This window comes from Musa acuminata, chromosome BXJ2-1, assembly GCF_036884655.1.
Source record: "Musa acuminata AAA Group cultivar baxijiao chromosome BXJ2-1, Cavendish_Baxijiao_AAA, whole genome shotgun sequence".
Lineage (NCBI taxonomy): Eukaryota > Viridiplantae > Streptophyta > Magnoliopsida > Zingiberales > Musaceae > Musa > Musa acuminata.
In genome coordinates, this window is record NC_088338.1 from 26,326,800 (window position 1) to 26,343,135 (window position 16,336).

The following is a 16,336-nucleotide window of genomic DNA, read 5'->3' on the forward strand; positions in this document are numbered from 1 at the left end:
TACGAAAAGATCTTGGCGCTCACAAAGATTGGAAGGTTTCCGAGTTCATTGTTAATGGTACCTGGTGTCTCCCTAATCCTATTTCTCCCGAAATGTTATCACTTTGGCCGACTATCATAGCTATTCCAATCAGGAATAACTCTTCAGATATACTTATTTGGCCTCATGACAATGGCAAATTTAGTGCCACATCCGCATGGAATCAAATTAGGCAAAGAAATAACAAGTGGGTCCCAAGCAGTTGGACATGGGATCGACCGGGATCACAAAGACACTCCTTATGTACATGGCAGGCCCTTCTCAATAAACTACCTACAATAGACAATATGAAAAGATGAGGTATCTATCATGTTAACCGTTGCTCCCTTTGTTTGCAACAAGAAGAAACTGTTGACCACCTCTATTTTGCTTGTAATTATACAAAATGGATATGGAAGGAGATTCTCCAGCGATTTGAACTCAATAGACTGCCGCAACCAAACTTGCACCAAGAACTAGGCGACCTTATGCAATGTTTCTCAAGAAAAGGGCCACTTACACAACTGGCAAAGGTTACTTTCAGATGCGCTATTTGGTGGATGTGGAAGGAGAGATGTAATAGAATATTTGAATGTCAACACACAAACAATGCTCAGCTCTTGAAAGAGATTATTAGAGACTCAAGATCCTGTATGGAGCATGATCTCAAAACCGAGCACTTCACCCGAAGAGAAAAAGATATTTTTATCAAATTTAATTTTGCTATTAGCTAAAGATCTTGGGAATGATGCCAAATAATGTACCCACAGGTAGTTATAGTCTACAGCATGTGTAGTCATAACTATCGCATTCGCACTCTATGAGTTACTTGGCTTTGTCTATGACTTGTATAGATAAAGCTATTTGTAGAAACTTTACACATAATCAATTTACTTTTACTTACCAAAAAAAAATATACTCTTCCCATTCACCCAAGGATCGTACCACATATTAGTACTAGTTCCAGAAGAGATTGCATAAGAAATGTGTTTGATTAGCCAATTCCTTGCCTTTAAAATTCCTTTCCAAGCTGAAGAGTGGTATGTTCTTGTTGAAATTTCCCAGATTGATTCCTTTGAAAGATACCTAGCAGAAACCCATTGTGACCATAAGGAACATTTGTTTTGCAAAAGATCCCACAATTGTTGTACCAGGCATGCTTGATTCCAATCTCTAGTATTTCTCAAGTTTAGCCCCCCTTCATCTTTCGGTTTGCAAATGCTATCCCAATTTACCATATGCATTGCCTTATCATTTGTGCCATTCCAGAAGAAGTTCATTAATAACCGTTCAATATCTTGGAGAAGTCCAGCAGGCAGAAGAAATGCATTACACCAATATATAGAGTAGGAGTGCAATACAGAACGGATGAGTTCGAGTCGTCCTGCTTTTGATAGAAGCCTATTTTTCCAAGAAGAAATTCTATTCTTTATTTTTTGTAGGATAGGCTGACAGTGGGTTTTGTGAATGCCTGTGGATATGAGCGGGAGACCCAAATAAGGAACTGGCAGGCTTCCCTCACTAACCCCCAAAGTTTGTGCAATAAAGACCTTATTCTCAACGTAAGGGCTCATATATACTTTACTTTTCGCATGATTTAACTGAAGTCCAGAAACCATACCAAAGTCATTCATAATAGTAGCCAGGTTCTTTACTGAAGTTCGAGTCTTTTATTTTCTAGTTCTGTATCCTCATTTAATTTTCGTTGGGTGGTGAACTTTCTGTATCCCATTGCGATTTTAAACTTGGTGGTGAGCTACTTTTCATTTTTATCTAAGCTGCTTCGTTAGTGCTTCTGGTATCAGTTCTTCCTTGTCTACTGTGACATTTTCTATCTGAACAAATTTTCCATCGGTGTTATTTGGAAATCCATTCTGCATTTTTACCCTCCCCGGTATCAGTTTGGTATCAGAGCTAAAGGCTAGAGATCATGGCAAGGCGGAATGGAAAAGGTGTAGTTGGTGAAGGTAACAACCATGGAGATGACGCTGAGTCGTTGAGGCTGCAGCTACAAAAATTGCTGCGTAGCCTATAAGAAAAAAATGAAATAATCGACGAACTTCAAAGTAGACACAACCAGCATGAAAATGACACTCGAGAGTTTACTTCTGATGATGAAACACCTCATCTTCCAAGGGAGTCAAGAAGATGTCGGAGAAGAAATGAAGTCCAAGACGAGTGGCAGAATAAATATAATCCCAGATTTGATATTCCAGAATTTGAAGGGAAAATAAATGTTGATGACTTTATCGATTGGCTTAATACAGTAGAAAGAATCTTCAATTTTCATGAACCACCAGAACAAAAGAAGGTCAAACTTGTGGCACTCAAACTCAGGCGGAATGCATCTTTTTGGTGGGAAAATCTGAAGAAACAAAGAGAACGTGAGGGGAAGAGTAAGATCGTTACATGGGAGAAAATGAAAAGGGAGCTAAAGAGAAAATATTTACCTGATAATTATAGACAAGAGATCTTTCTCAAAATACATGATTTCAAGCAAAAAGATCTTAGTGTGGAGGAGTACACTGCAGAATTTGATAATTTGATGTTAAAAGGAGAGCTTGTGTTTGATCCCTCTTCTGGTCGCGGCTATAGAATCATCTCCATAGGGAAAAACCACCGTCGCAATATATCATATCGCCGCTACAGTACCGTCGCCCTAGGGAGATTTGGTCGCCGCTATAGTATCGTCGCCCTTCGGGAGAAGCCGACGCTACAGGAGATCCGATCACCACTACAGTAAGGGAGATCAGATCGTTGCTATAGTATCGTCGCCCGTGGGAGAAAGCCAACGCTGCAGGAGTCAGATCGCCCTAGGGAGATCTCGTCGCCGCTACAGTATCGTCGCCGCTACAGTACTGTCGCTGCTACAGTGTCGTCGCCGCCGCTACAGTACGTTGCCCTTGGGAAACAGCCGACGCTGCAGGAAATCAGATCGCCGCTACAGTGTCGTCGCTTGTCGCCCGTGGGAGAAAGCCGACGCTGCAGGAGTCAGATCGCCGCTACAGTGTCGTCGCTTGTCGCCCGTGGGATCAAACATGGCAGCGACGGCCCCTAGGGCTGGCGACGGTGGCGGGAGAGTTGATACGATGGTAAGACTCCCTACCGTTACCCCTCAATTGGCTCCTCCTCCATATCCTCTCCAGAGAGAAACTCCTTCGACGAAACAGCATCGAAGTAGATCGCTCTCTAGATCGCGGCAGCCTGCCCTCATTTCCAGTGACCCTAGGCCTTGGACTAGCCTCTTCAAGGCTCCGGTTGGAAGTCCGGATCTAAGCTTGGAATTCTTTACTCCAGAAGTTCAGGCTGATAAGAAGATTGCTGTATACGAGACTGCTGATTCAGCAGAGCTTATTGAGACATGGTCTATGGCGATTGTTGGCTATGTGGTAGGTCTCAAAACATCTTATTTCCCACTATCCTCATTTATCAAAACTCGATGGGGAATATCGTCATTTGATCTTCATATGCTGGAGAACGGATTCTTTGTTTGCAAGCTATACTCTGAAGAAGATTTACAACGAGTCCTCGAAGGATTCTGGACTATTCGCGGCCATCCAATGATTCTACGACGCTGGTCTCCTGATGTCCGTTTGGAGTTAGATAGCCTACAGTCTATTCCATTATGGGTATCCTTTCAAGGTCTTCCTCTACATCTTTGGAGTCGACGTTTTATTGCAAAGTTATGCAGCACTCTGGGACAGCCACTCTACATCGACAAAGCAACAGCTGCTCAGACGAGATTAGCATTTGCACAAGCATGTGTACTGGTTTCTTCTGACGAAGATCTTCCAAATGAGGTTTTCTATCGTGATCTTGACGGGAACACTCGGAAGGTACATGTCTCATATTCTTGGAAGCCACAACGATGTCAGCATTGCTTATCTTTTGGTCATGCAAATGGAGCTTGTCAGCAAACTCCAAAACAAATCACAAAGGTCTATCGACCACGTCAAGCGCCTTCGCAACAAAGCGAGTCTTCTCTAATGGCAGTAGCACCGATGGTGGCGAAGACTATTGAGCATTCCGACTCACAAGGACAGCACCGCGGACAGAAGGACAAATCCAAAATTATATCTCTTCCTACAATGTCGGAGCCTTCCACAACAGAGGTTTCCCTTGGTACTAGTGGACAGGAGAAACATAAGTCAGGAACTTCATCTCTTCCAATATCATTGGATCCGTCCACAATAACTCAACAAACTCAGGCCCAAACAAATCTCGCCAGCAAGGATATTCTTCCTCAACAAACTCAAGCCACAACAAACATCGCCAACAAGGATATTCTGTCTCAACAAACTCATGCCCCAACAAACCTCTCTAGCCAAGCTACTCCAACAAGTACTATCCAGGAAATTGTGCTGCAACAATCTTATCGTGCTTCAACAAACCCTGCCAATCAAGACCACATGATTCAAGGTATTTTAAAGTTTAAAAATCTGCAAGCTGTAGATGAAGTGGATAAATATAGAAATAAAGTCATAAGAGGTAAGGATATTGTGCGGGAGGAAAATACAAAACCGAAGGATAAGAAAAAGGATGGTACAGTCCATCCAAAGTCGTAGGATGAATACCTTACCACCTTTTCATTTCTTTATTACTGATGAAGATAACATGCTGGAATGTTCGCGGACTTAATAAGCCGGAAAAATGTCGGGAGCTCAATAGAATAATCAAGTCTGCCGCATGTGATATTGTTATTCTAGTAGAAACGAAAATTAAACAATCGCGCGTTCAAGCTCAAAAGAATTTAATATGGCCGGACGCAGAACTGTTTACCAATGACTCAAATGAAACTTTTGGTAGAATATGGGTCTTATGGCATCCTAACTCTATTAATGCTTGGTTTATTTCTGCTACTGATCAATTCATTCAACTTAAGGTAGAGGACAAAAAGAATGGCTGTCAATTCAATTTCATTGGTATATATGCTTCAAATAGTATGCAAGAAAGAAATACTCTTTGGTCTGACCTGACTAATATTGCAAATGGCTGTCTCAATGTACCTTGGATTGTTCTTGGAGACTTTAATACTGTTCGGTATACAAATGAAAAAGAGGGGGGTAGACAACTTTCAGAAAGCCAGCTTCAAAGTTTTAATGATTACATTGACACTGCAGCTTTGTTTGATATGAAATCTGTAGGTAATTGGCTCTCCTGGAGTAATCAAGGTGCTGCTAACAGAAAAATAATGGCTCGACTTGATAGGTGTTTGATTAATCACGAATGGTTAACAGTTTACCCAGATTCACTTCTTGAGTATGGTGCTCCTTTGTTTTCTGACCATTCTTTAATGTATATACACGCAGACAAAGCGACACCAAGAGGTAAGAAACCGTTTAGATTCTTTAACATGTGGAGTACTCATCCTCAATTTCTTGATGTTATCAGATCTGCTTGGAATGTTAATGTGCATGGATCTCCCCCTTACATCTTATGTCAAAAGCTCAAAGCCTGTAAAGCAGCACTAAAGGAGTGGAATACAAATACCTTTGGCAATATTACCACCACAGTTCAATTTTGCAGGAAGGAACTAATGTCATTGCAACATGAGCTGCAACTTCAGCCAAATGATGAGAATATTATCTACAAAGAGACAGAAGCCAGAAATAACTTCATGCAAGCCTTAAAACAGGAGGAAAGTTTTGTAAAGCAGAAGTCTCGACAGCATTGGCTTACACTAGGAGATTCCAATACTAAATTTTTCTATGCTTCAATTGCTACTCGAAGGGCTGCTAACCGTATCAGCAAATGCAGAGACAAAGATGATAATCTTATTGAGAATTTAGAAGAGGTTAAAGCACACACAGAGCAATTTTTTTATTCCTTACTCAATCAAGCTGGGAAAACTAATAACATTCATGTGGAGCCGACTAGAAAACTTGATTCGGAAGCTATTTCAATCCTCAATGCCCCAATTACTGACGATGAAATTGTATGTGTTGTCTTTAAGTCACCAAAGCACAAAAGCCCAGGTCCAGATGGATTTCCAGCTGAATTTTACCAAACTGCTTGGTCTATTATTGGAAAGGATGTGATCAAGGCTTGCCAACATTTTTTCTCTTCAGGTCATATTCTTAGAGAGATGAATTGCACCTTTATTTCTTTAATTCCGAAGAATGCAGGGGCTGATTCACTAGAGAACTATCGACCCATATCATTATGCAACTTTATTTACAAGATCATCTCCAAAGTATTAGCAAATAGAATGCAAAAGGTAATACACAAGATCATTAGCCCAAATCAAGCTGCTTTCATCAAAGGGAGAAGTATACATCATAACATTTTGCTTGCTAATGACTTGGTCAAAGATTTGCATTCAAAAGCAAGAGGGACAAAAATAAGTTTTAAAGCTGATTTACGGAAAGCCTTTGATTCAGTTAATAGGAAATTTATCTATAAGATGCTCCTCGATATGAACTTCCCATAGCAATGGGTTAATTGGATTCAATCTTGCCTGGAAACTCCAAAGTTTTCGATACTCTTTAATGGCTCACCTATTGGTTTTTTTGGGAGCACGAATGGCATACGACAAGGTGATCCACTCTCTCCGTATCTCTTTACTATTGCGATGGAAGGACTTAGCTGTATGTTGGAACATGCAGTCTTAAATGGCAGCATAAAGGTACCCAATGCTGGCTCTATTCATATATCACATATAACATTTGCAGATGATTTACTTATCTTTCTCCAAAATGATCCAACTTCAGTAAAGAACCTGGCTACTATTATGAATGACTTTGGTATGGTTTCTGGACTTCAGTTAAATCATGCGAAAAGTAAAGTATATATGAGCCCTCACGTTGAGAATAAGGTCTTTATTGCACAAACTTTGGGGGTTAGTGAGGGAAGCCTGCCAGTTCCTTATTTGGGTCTCCCGCTCATATCCACAGGCATTCACAAAACCCACTGTCAGCCTATCCTACAAAAAATAAAGAATAGAATTTCTTCTTGGAAAAATAGGCTTCTATCAAAAGCAGGACGACTCGAACTCATCCGTTCTGTATTGCACTCCTACTCTATATATTGGTGTAATGCATTTCTTCTGCCTGCTGGACTTCTCCAAGATATTGAACGGTTATTAATGAACTTCTTCTGGAATGGCACAAATGATAAGGCAATGCATATGGTAAATTGGGATAGCATTTGCAAACCAAAAGATGAAGGGGGGCTAAATTTGAGAAATACTAGAGATTTGAATCAAGCATGCCTGGTACAACAATTGTGGGATCTTTTGCAAAACAAATGTTCCTTATGGTCACAATGGGTTTCTGCTAGGTATCTTTCAAAGGAATCAATCTGGGAAATTTCAACAAGAACATACCACTCTTCAGCTTGGAAAGGAATTTTAAAGGCAAGGAATTGGCTAATCAAACACATTTCTTATGCAATCTCTTCTGGAACTAGTACTAATATGTGGTACGATCCTTGGGTGAATGGGAAGAGTATATTTCAATTATATGGCGACAGAATACGAAAAGATCTTGGGGCTCCCAAAGATTGGAAGGTTTCCGAGTTCATTGCTAACGGTACCTGGTGTCTCCCTAATCCTATTTCTCCCGAAATGTTATCACTTTGGCCGACTATCATAGCTATTCCAATCAGGAACAACTCTTCAGATATACTTATTTGGCCTCATGACAATGGCAAATTTAGTGCCACATCCGTATGGAATCAAATTAGACAAAGAAATAACAAGTGGGTCCCAAGCAGTTGGACATGGGATCGACCGGGATCACAAAGACACTCCTTATGTACATGGCAGGCCCTTCTCAATAAACTACCTACAATAGACAATATGAAAAGAAGAGGTATCTATCATGTTAACCGATGCTCCCTTTGTTTGCAACAAGAAGAAACTGTTGACCACCTTTATTTTGCTTGTAATTATACAAAATGGATATGGAAGGAGATTCTCCAGCGATTTGAACTCAATAGACTGCCGCAACCAAACTTGCACCAAGAACTAGGCGACCTTATGCAATGTTTCTCAAGAAAAGGGCCACTTACACAACTGGCAAAGGTTACTTTCAGATGCGCTATTTGGTGGATGTGGAAGGAGAGATGTAATAGAATATTTGAATGTCAACACACAAACAATGCTCAGCTCTTGAAAGAGATTATTAGAGACTCAAGATCCTGTATGGAGCATGATCTCAAAATCGAGCACTTCACCCGAAGAGAAAAAGATATTTTTATCAAATTTAATTTTGCTATTAGCTAAAGATCTTGGGAATGATGTCAAATAATGTACCCACAGGTAGTTATAGTCTACAGCATGTGTAGTCATAACTATCGCATTCGCACTCTATGAGTTAATTGGCTTTGTCTATGACTTGTATAGATAAAGCTATTTGTAGAATCTTTACACATAATCAATTTACTTTTACTTACCAAAAAAAAAGGAGAGCTTGTGAAAATGGAAGAGCAAACAATTGCAAGATACTTAGGAGGTCTGAAGTATGAGATTGCTAAAGTTGTTCAGCTACAGCCATATTGGTCTTTAAATGATGTGAGCAAGTTGGCATTAAAAGTTGAAAAGCAACAGAAGTTTGAAAAGAGTTTTCGGTATGGCTCAAAAGAAGGCTACAAAAAAGGAGGTGATATCGAAGGTGCAAGAAAAGGGTGAAGAGTCTGCTGGCAACAAAAAAACACCTAATTCTTCTACCCCAAGTGGCCGAAAATGCTTCAAATGTCATGGTTTTGGGCATATTACTTCGGATTGTCCAAATAGGAGGATTATAACTTTAGTTGAAGATCATAGTGATGGGGGCGAAGATGAAGCTGACGACGAACCAAAATACGATGATGATGAGGAAGAGATTACTTATGCTGATCATGGTTTGTCTATTGTATTACAACGTAGTTTACAAGTGTCATATGTGGCCGATGATGAAAGTTTGGTGAGAATAAATGTGTTTCACACTAAATGCACTTCTCTTGGCAAGGTGTGCTTGGTGATCATCGACAGTGGCAGTTTTGAGAACGTGGTTTCTTTGGAGATGGTGCAGAAGCTGAAGTTGGATACGATCCCTCATCCACATCCATACCAATTATGTTGGTTGCAAAAAGGAAATGACATCAAGGTAACTAAAAGATGTTTAGTTTCATTTTCTATTGGCAAGTATTATAAAGATAAAGTGTGGTGTGATGTTGCCCCTATGGATGCTTGTCATTTACTATTGGGAAGACCTTGGCATTATGATAGAAGAGTGTTGTATGATGGTTATAAACATACTTATTCTTTTAAAGTGAATGAAGATTATCTTAGCTCCATTACAACCTTCCGAAATCAGTGCGCCAAAGAAGGAAGTTAGTGCTTTTATTTCTTATAGAGAATGCATATATGAATTGGACAAGGGCGGTCATGTTTTGGCCCTAATGGTAGTAGAGGAGAACGAACAGCATAAGGAGACACCGAAAATTATGCAACCAATCCTAGAAGAATTTCAAGATGTTATACCGGAAGAGATTCCACATGGCCTTCCACCTTTGAGAGACATTCAACATCACATTGATCTTATTCCGGGGGCTGTTCTACCTAATAAGGCTGCGTACAGAATGAGTCCTAAAGAACATGAAGAACTTCAAAGGCAAGTTGATGAATTAGTGAAAAAGGGGTTAATTCGGGAGAGCATGAGTCCCTATGCAGTTCCAGCCTTGTTGGTGCCTAAGAAAGATGGTTCTTGGAGAATGTGCATAGGCAGTCGCACCATCAACAAAATCACAGTGGACTATTGCTTTCCTATTCCAAGGTTAGACGATTTACTTGATCAATTGTGTGGTGCTTGTATTTTCTCAAAAATTGATTTGAGGAGTGGCTATCATCAAATAAGAATGAGGCCCGGAGATGAGTGGAAAACAACATTTAAAACTAGAGAAGGCTTATATGAATGGTTGGTTATGCCATTTGGGCTATCTAATGCTCCTAGCACATTCATGAGATTTATGAATCACATACTTAAGCCATGCATTGGAGTATTTGTTGTAGTTTATTTTGACGATATATTGGTGTACAGCAAGAGTGAAGAGGAGCATATGAGTCATCTGAAAGAGATCTTTCTTATTTTGAGGCAGCAAAAACTTTATGCTAATCTAAAGAAATGTGATTTCTTTACTTCTAGTGTGGTGTTTTTGGGGTATGTTGTTTCAAAAGATGGAATCATGATGGATCAAAGTAAGGTTGAAGCTATTCTCAATTGGCCAACACCTGCTTCGTTGCATGATGTGAGGAGTTTCCATGGCTTAACTTCGTTTTATAGAAGATTTATCAAGGGTTTTAGCTCTATTATCGCTCCAATCACCGAATGTCTGAAATGTGACAAATTCAAATGGACTAGTGAGGCTAACGATGCTTTTGAGCTTTTGAAAAGAAAGGTTACTGAGGCTCCTATCTTAGTTCTACCAAAATTTGATAATGTGTTTGAAGTTGAATGTGATGCATCTATTGTGGGAATTGGTGCTGTTTTGAGTCAAGACGGAAGGCCCATTGCATTTTTTAGTGAAAAGCTGAATGATACAAGAAAGAAATACTCTACTTATGATAAGGAGTTTTATGCGATTTATCGAGCTTTGTCTCATTGGAGTCAATATCTTCTCGCCAAGCCATTTGTTCTATATTCTGATCACGAGGCATTAAAGTTCATTAATCACCAGCACAAGCTAAACAAGAGGCATGCAGCTTGGGTAGAGTTTTTACAATCTTACAACTTTACAATCAAGCACAAATCTGGTGTTCAAAATGTAGTTGCTGACGCATTGAGCAGAAAGCATTCTTTATTATCAACAATGGAAGTCAAAGTTGTTGGATTTGAAATATTCAAAGATCTATATGAGAATGATGTGGATTTTGGCTCGATATGGCAGAATTGTAAATCAGGTTCCTTTCAACAATTTTTTATCTTTGATGGTTTTCTTTTTCGAGCTAATGCTTTGTGTGTTCCATCTTGTTCTTTGAGACAAATAATTCTAGCTGAAGCTCATGGTGGTGTGTTGGGAGGACATTTCGGTAGGGACAAGACTCTAGCTCTTGTTCAATCAAATTTTTACTGGCCTAAAATGTTCAGAGATGTGGATAGACATGTGAAGCAATGCCGAGTGTGTCATTTGGCAAAAATAAGAACTCAAAATTATGGTTTGTACACTCCATTGCCAGTGCCAAATGCTCCCTGGGAGGATGTGAGTCTTGATTTCATTTTGGGAATGCCAAGAACTCAAAGGAACAAGGATTCTATCATGGTTGTTGTTGACAGATTTTAAAAAATGTCTCACTTTGTTCCATTCAATAAATAAAATGATGCATCTCATATTGCTGATTTATATTTTAAGGAGATTGTTAAATTGCATGGTATTCCAAGAACTATGGTGTCTGATCGAGATTCAAAATTTGTTAGTCATTTTTGGAGAACTCTTTGGAGGAAGCTGGGTACTTCTTTGAATTTCAGCAGCTCGCATCATCCACAAACCGATGGGCAAACTGAGGTAACAAACCGAAGCTTGGGAAATTTGCTTAGAAGCTATGTTGGCAAGAATATTAAGCAATGGGATGTCATTCTCCCACAAATTGAGTTTGCCTACAATCGTTCTATGCATCATAGTATCGGTAAGAGTCCTTTTGAGGTTGTTTATGGTGCTAATCCTGCTAGTCCTTTGGACTTAATCCCTCATTCTACAACAAAGCAATTTAGTGGAGATGCTGATGAAAGAGCTAAGCAGATAAAGAAGCTGCATGAGGGTGTGAAAGCAACCATTGAGAAGCAAAATGAGAGGTACATGCATGCAGCCAACAAACACAGAAAACATGTGGAGTTTAATGCCGGTGATTTGGTCTGGATTCATCTAAGGAAGGAGAGGTTTCCACTGGGCAAATTTGGAAAATTGAAACCAAAGGCTGATTGTCCATTCAAGGTGCTTAAGAGAATTGACAGAAATGCATATGAGATAGAGCTACCTGAAGATTACGGAGTATCCCCAACATTTAATGTGGCTGATTTGAGTCCTTTTTATAATCATGTTGATGAATCAAATGAAGACTTGAGGACAAGTCTCATTCAACCGGGGGATATTGACACGGGAGTGTCTAATTTACCTACAATCTGATTATATGAGCCTTGATTATGATCTAGTATCTTTTTCAGTCAATAATGATGCCTCATAATCTTTATCTCAGCACACTCAAATATGACAGCTCATCAGCATATTCTCTGCACAAAGTTAACGCTGTTTCAATGTGCTTTTCTTCAAGACAAAGGAATGCATTAAAGGAGTTGGTTGGCAGCTGTGAACATTTCTTCATTACCAATGAGTGCATTAAAATAGTTGGTTAGTAGCGGTAAACACTTAATTTCGAAATTTCCTATGCATGAAGGGTTGTTTCATGCACTAGTATTTATTTTGGTGTTTAGGACTTAGAAAGAATTTTTGAAACTGATGATATCTGGGCAGAAGCTCTTAGAGAACCACTTAAACTCTGTATCTCTTGGATGCGTCCTTGAGTGGTGAGTCTTTTATTTTCTAGTTCTGTATCCTCGTTTAATTTCCGTTGGGTGGTGAACTTTCTGTATCCCATTGTGATTTTAAACTTGGTGGCGAGCTATTTTTCGTTTTTATCTAAGCTGCTTCGTTAGTGCTTCTGGTATCAGTTCTTCCTTGTCTACTATGACATTTTCTATATGAACAAATTTTCCATCGGTGTTATTTGGAAATCCATTCTGCATTTTTACCCTCCCCGGTATCAGTTTCACTCCTTTTTGCATCCCGAGATACGAAACATCTCCTATAGACCTCCGAGACGATTGTTTTGGGGCTCAGAATTTGCCGTGATCGCTACGCAGTCAGTATCGTGGGGCTCGGAGAGAGCTTTCCGGATTGGGATCGCAATAGCGATTCCGAGATCGTTCTAGAAAGTGTCGATGGTTTCGACGCACGCTTGCCGTGACCGATACGCAGTCGTTGGGCTAGGGCTCGGAGAGGGCTTGCAATAGGGATTTCGTGAACGTTCGAGAAAGCGCTGACGGTTTCGTGACGGGCAAGAGGCTTCAGACGTTGATGCGCCGGCCGCGACGTGCACATCGGCGAGGGACGAAGCACGCGAAAAGGGTGCGATAATGCCAGCACTAAAGCACCGGATCCCATCAGAACTCCGAAGTTAAGCGTGCTTTAGAGAGAGTAGTACTAGAATGGGTGACCCCCTGGGAAGTCCTCGTGTTGCACTCCTTTTTGCGTCCCGAGATACGAAACATCTCCCGTAGACCTCCGAGACGATTGTTTTGGGGCTCAAAATTTGCCGTGACCGCTACGCTGTCAGTATCGTGGGGCTCGGAGAGAGCTTTCCGGATTGGGGTCACAATAGCGATTCCGAGATCGTTCTAGAAAGTGCCGATGGTTTCGACGCGCGCTTGCCGTGACCGATACGCAGTCTTTGGGCTAGGGCTAGGGCTCGGAGAGAGCTTGCAATAGGGATTTAATGAACGTTCGACAAAGCGCCGACAGTTTTGTGACGGGCAAGAGGCTCCGTACGTTGATGCGCCGGCCGCGCGTGCACATAGGCGAGGGACGAAGCACGCGAAACGGGTGTGATAATGCCAGCACTAAAGCACCGGATCCCAACAGAACTCCGAAGTTAAGCACCGACTTTGGAGAGAGTAGTACTAGGATGGGTGACCCCCTGGGATGTCCTCGTGTTTCTCTCCTTTTTGCGTCCCGAGATACGAAACTGTTAGGACTCTAGCTTGGAGAGTCCTAATTGAGAGGGACATTCATGTAAAACTGTTAGGACTCTAGCTAAGAGAGTCCTAATTGAGAGGGACATTCTATTAGGACTCTAGCTAGGAGAGTCCTAATTGAGAGGGGCATTCATGTAGGAGGTTTTTTCTTAGAGAAGAATTAGGAGTTGTAAGGGAATAGGAGTCTTGAGTAGGAGTCCTATTAGGAGTTGGTTAGAAGTAAGAGTCTTAAGTAGGAGTCCTATTAGGAGTTAGGGTTTAGAAGCCCTATAAATAGTCATGTATTCCTTCTCTTTTCATAAGCAATAGATGAATCTTTTCTGCAGCCTTTGAGCAGCAACTTGGAGGGAGGAACCCCTATAGAGTTCCAAGGAGGCCGATCCCCTAAAGAGATCAACCCCAAGTTTAGAATCTGCAAGGGTTCTAACACCTGGTATCAGAGCAGCGTTCTTGGCGTCTCGCTGCACTTTCACAGCCATCCATCAACCTTCCACAACCATCCAAAGCAATTCCCACAATTGCTTAAAAGATCGTCACCGAATTCCACCATCATCTCCACCACCACGGATCATCCTTTGATCTCCCCGTGAATTGCAACAGGTTCTGGTTTCCTACCTTACTGCTGCTGCAATTTAGTTATCCTTATTCGAAAATCCAAAAAAAAAAAAAAAAAAAAAATCGTTCCTATATTGCTGCATAAACTTTTCGTCACAAAGTTTTCATCTCTACGACGAAAGATACATTGCAGAATTCCAGCCGCATAGCACCATCTGTTTGATCTTGCTACTGTGCTTTTTCTATCCAAATTTATACGAAATTTTTATGACATCTTTGACACTTCTTAACAGTGGATTTCCCTTTGGTTTCATCAAAAAATTCTCAATATAAACTACTGATCTTTTATGTCCAATCTGCTGCACTTGAATTGCAGAATTCAAGCCGCATAGCACCATCTGTTTGATCTTGCTACTGTGCTTTTTCTATCCAAATTTCTACGAAATTTTTATGACATCTTTGACACTTCCTAACAGTATATTTCCCTTTGGTTTCATCGAAAAATTCTCAATATAAACTACTGATCTTTTATGTCCAATCTGCTGCACTTGAAAATCTATGCTGCAGAACATTTCAGCTGCATATCGTTGCCTTAACCCATCTATTTGCAATCTTTTTTGAATGAAATTTCTTATAGACTTCATATATCATCTTGGCTTCCATCTAAGATTGATCTATTAAGAAATTCATCTCTAAAAACGATTTTATGTTGCTGCAAATTTTCATCGTAACCCGCTGAAATTTTTCGACGATAATTCTGCAATTGCAACTTGCACCAATTTCTTTGCTGTTATACTGCCGAAATTTTCTTGATTAAATTAGATATCCTTTCTGTTATATAAACTGTGATTGTGCTATCAATTCCCTCCTCAATTCTCTTAAGTTTTTGGTGGAAATTACGTGGAGAAACCGTTGTTTCTTCGACGACAATTCTACTCTTACAAGACAGCACATACTTGCTGCAACTTCCACGGATTTCTGTCAAACCTTTGCTACCATCTACCACAGATCCAAAACTTTCATCCACAGCTCTAAAACTCTACCAAACCACACCCTCAAACTGCACCCAAAACAGCCACAAAACAAGCCTAAACCGTAGCCTACATCCACCAATCCACCAACACTTTCGACCATCACTTCTCTCAACCTATACATGCCTTTAACCCAACAGCAAAAGAGAGATCTTAACATCATTGATTTGGGGCCATATACTATGGCATCTAAGGAGGCAATCAATGCTAAATTCGAAGCCTTGGAGGCGCGAATGGAGGATAAGATTCGGACGCTCTTTACCGAACTCAGATTGGGCCGACCACTAAGCCCGAAGAAATCATATCAAGGAGAGAGCTTTGCCCAATCACACCAAGCCCGAAGAGATGACTTCCAAGAGAGGGGAAGCTCTATGACCAACCCCAACTATCCATGCATGAGAGTGGACTTCCCTAGATGGGAAGAAGGAGACCCGATTGGTTGGATTTCGCACGCGGAGCGATATTTTCGGTACCACAAAACCGCGAATGTATCTATGGTGAAAATTGCAGCTATACATCTTGAAGGGGATGCTATTCAGTGGTTTGACTGGTTTGAACATACTTATGGAGTCCTTTCATGGCGACAATTCAAAGAAGAACTGCTTATTCGCTTCAGACCAACCGATTACGAGAATATTGACGAACAACTAGCAAAGATCCGACAAACCTCCACCATTCAAGAGTACCAAACCAGGTTTGAAAGGTTATCTAATCAAAATCATGATTGGTCTCAAAAACAGCTATTGAGGACCTTCATTGAGGGCTTGAAGCCGGAGATCCGAGGAGAAGTTAAAGCGCGACAACCGTATACGCTTATGGCAGCCATCTCTTTCGCACGACATCAAGAGGAGCAATTGAACCATGAAGCTCGGAGGACTAGGGTCACTCCTCAACCAGTAATATTGAAGCCCTCAGCCCCCCCTACTGTCGACCAAGTCCCTGCACCAAAGAGGTTAACAGGAGAAGAGCTTCGGGAGCGATATGCGAAGGGGTTATGTTGGCATTGTG

General features: G+C 40.8%; 1 non-coding gene and 1 pseudogene across 1 annotated transcript; both read left to right on the forward strand.

The window, feature by feature from the left end:
• The first annotated feature begins 13,114 nt into the window (after positions 1 to 13,114).
• LOC135599866 (5S ribosomal RNA) lies at positions 13,115 to 13,233 on the forward strand. The gene has a single exon (XR_010482207.1). It is a non-coding gene; the product is annotated as a 5S ribosomal RNA (ribosomal RNA).
• A 355-nt stretch (positions 13,234 to 13,588) lies between these two features.
• LOC135599508 (5S ribosomal RNA) lies at positions 13,589 to 13,709 on the forward strand (annotated as a pseudogene).
• The last annotated feature ends 2,627 nt before the right edge of the window (positions 13,710 to 16,336 follow it).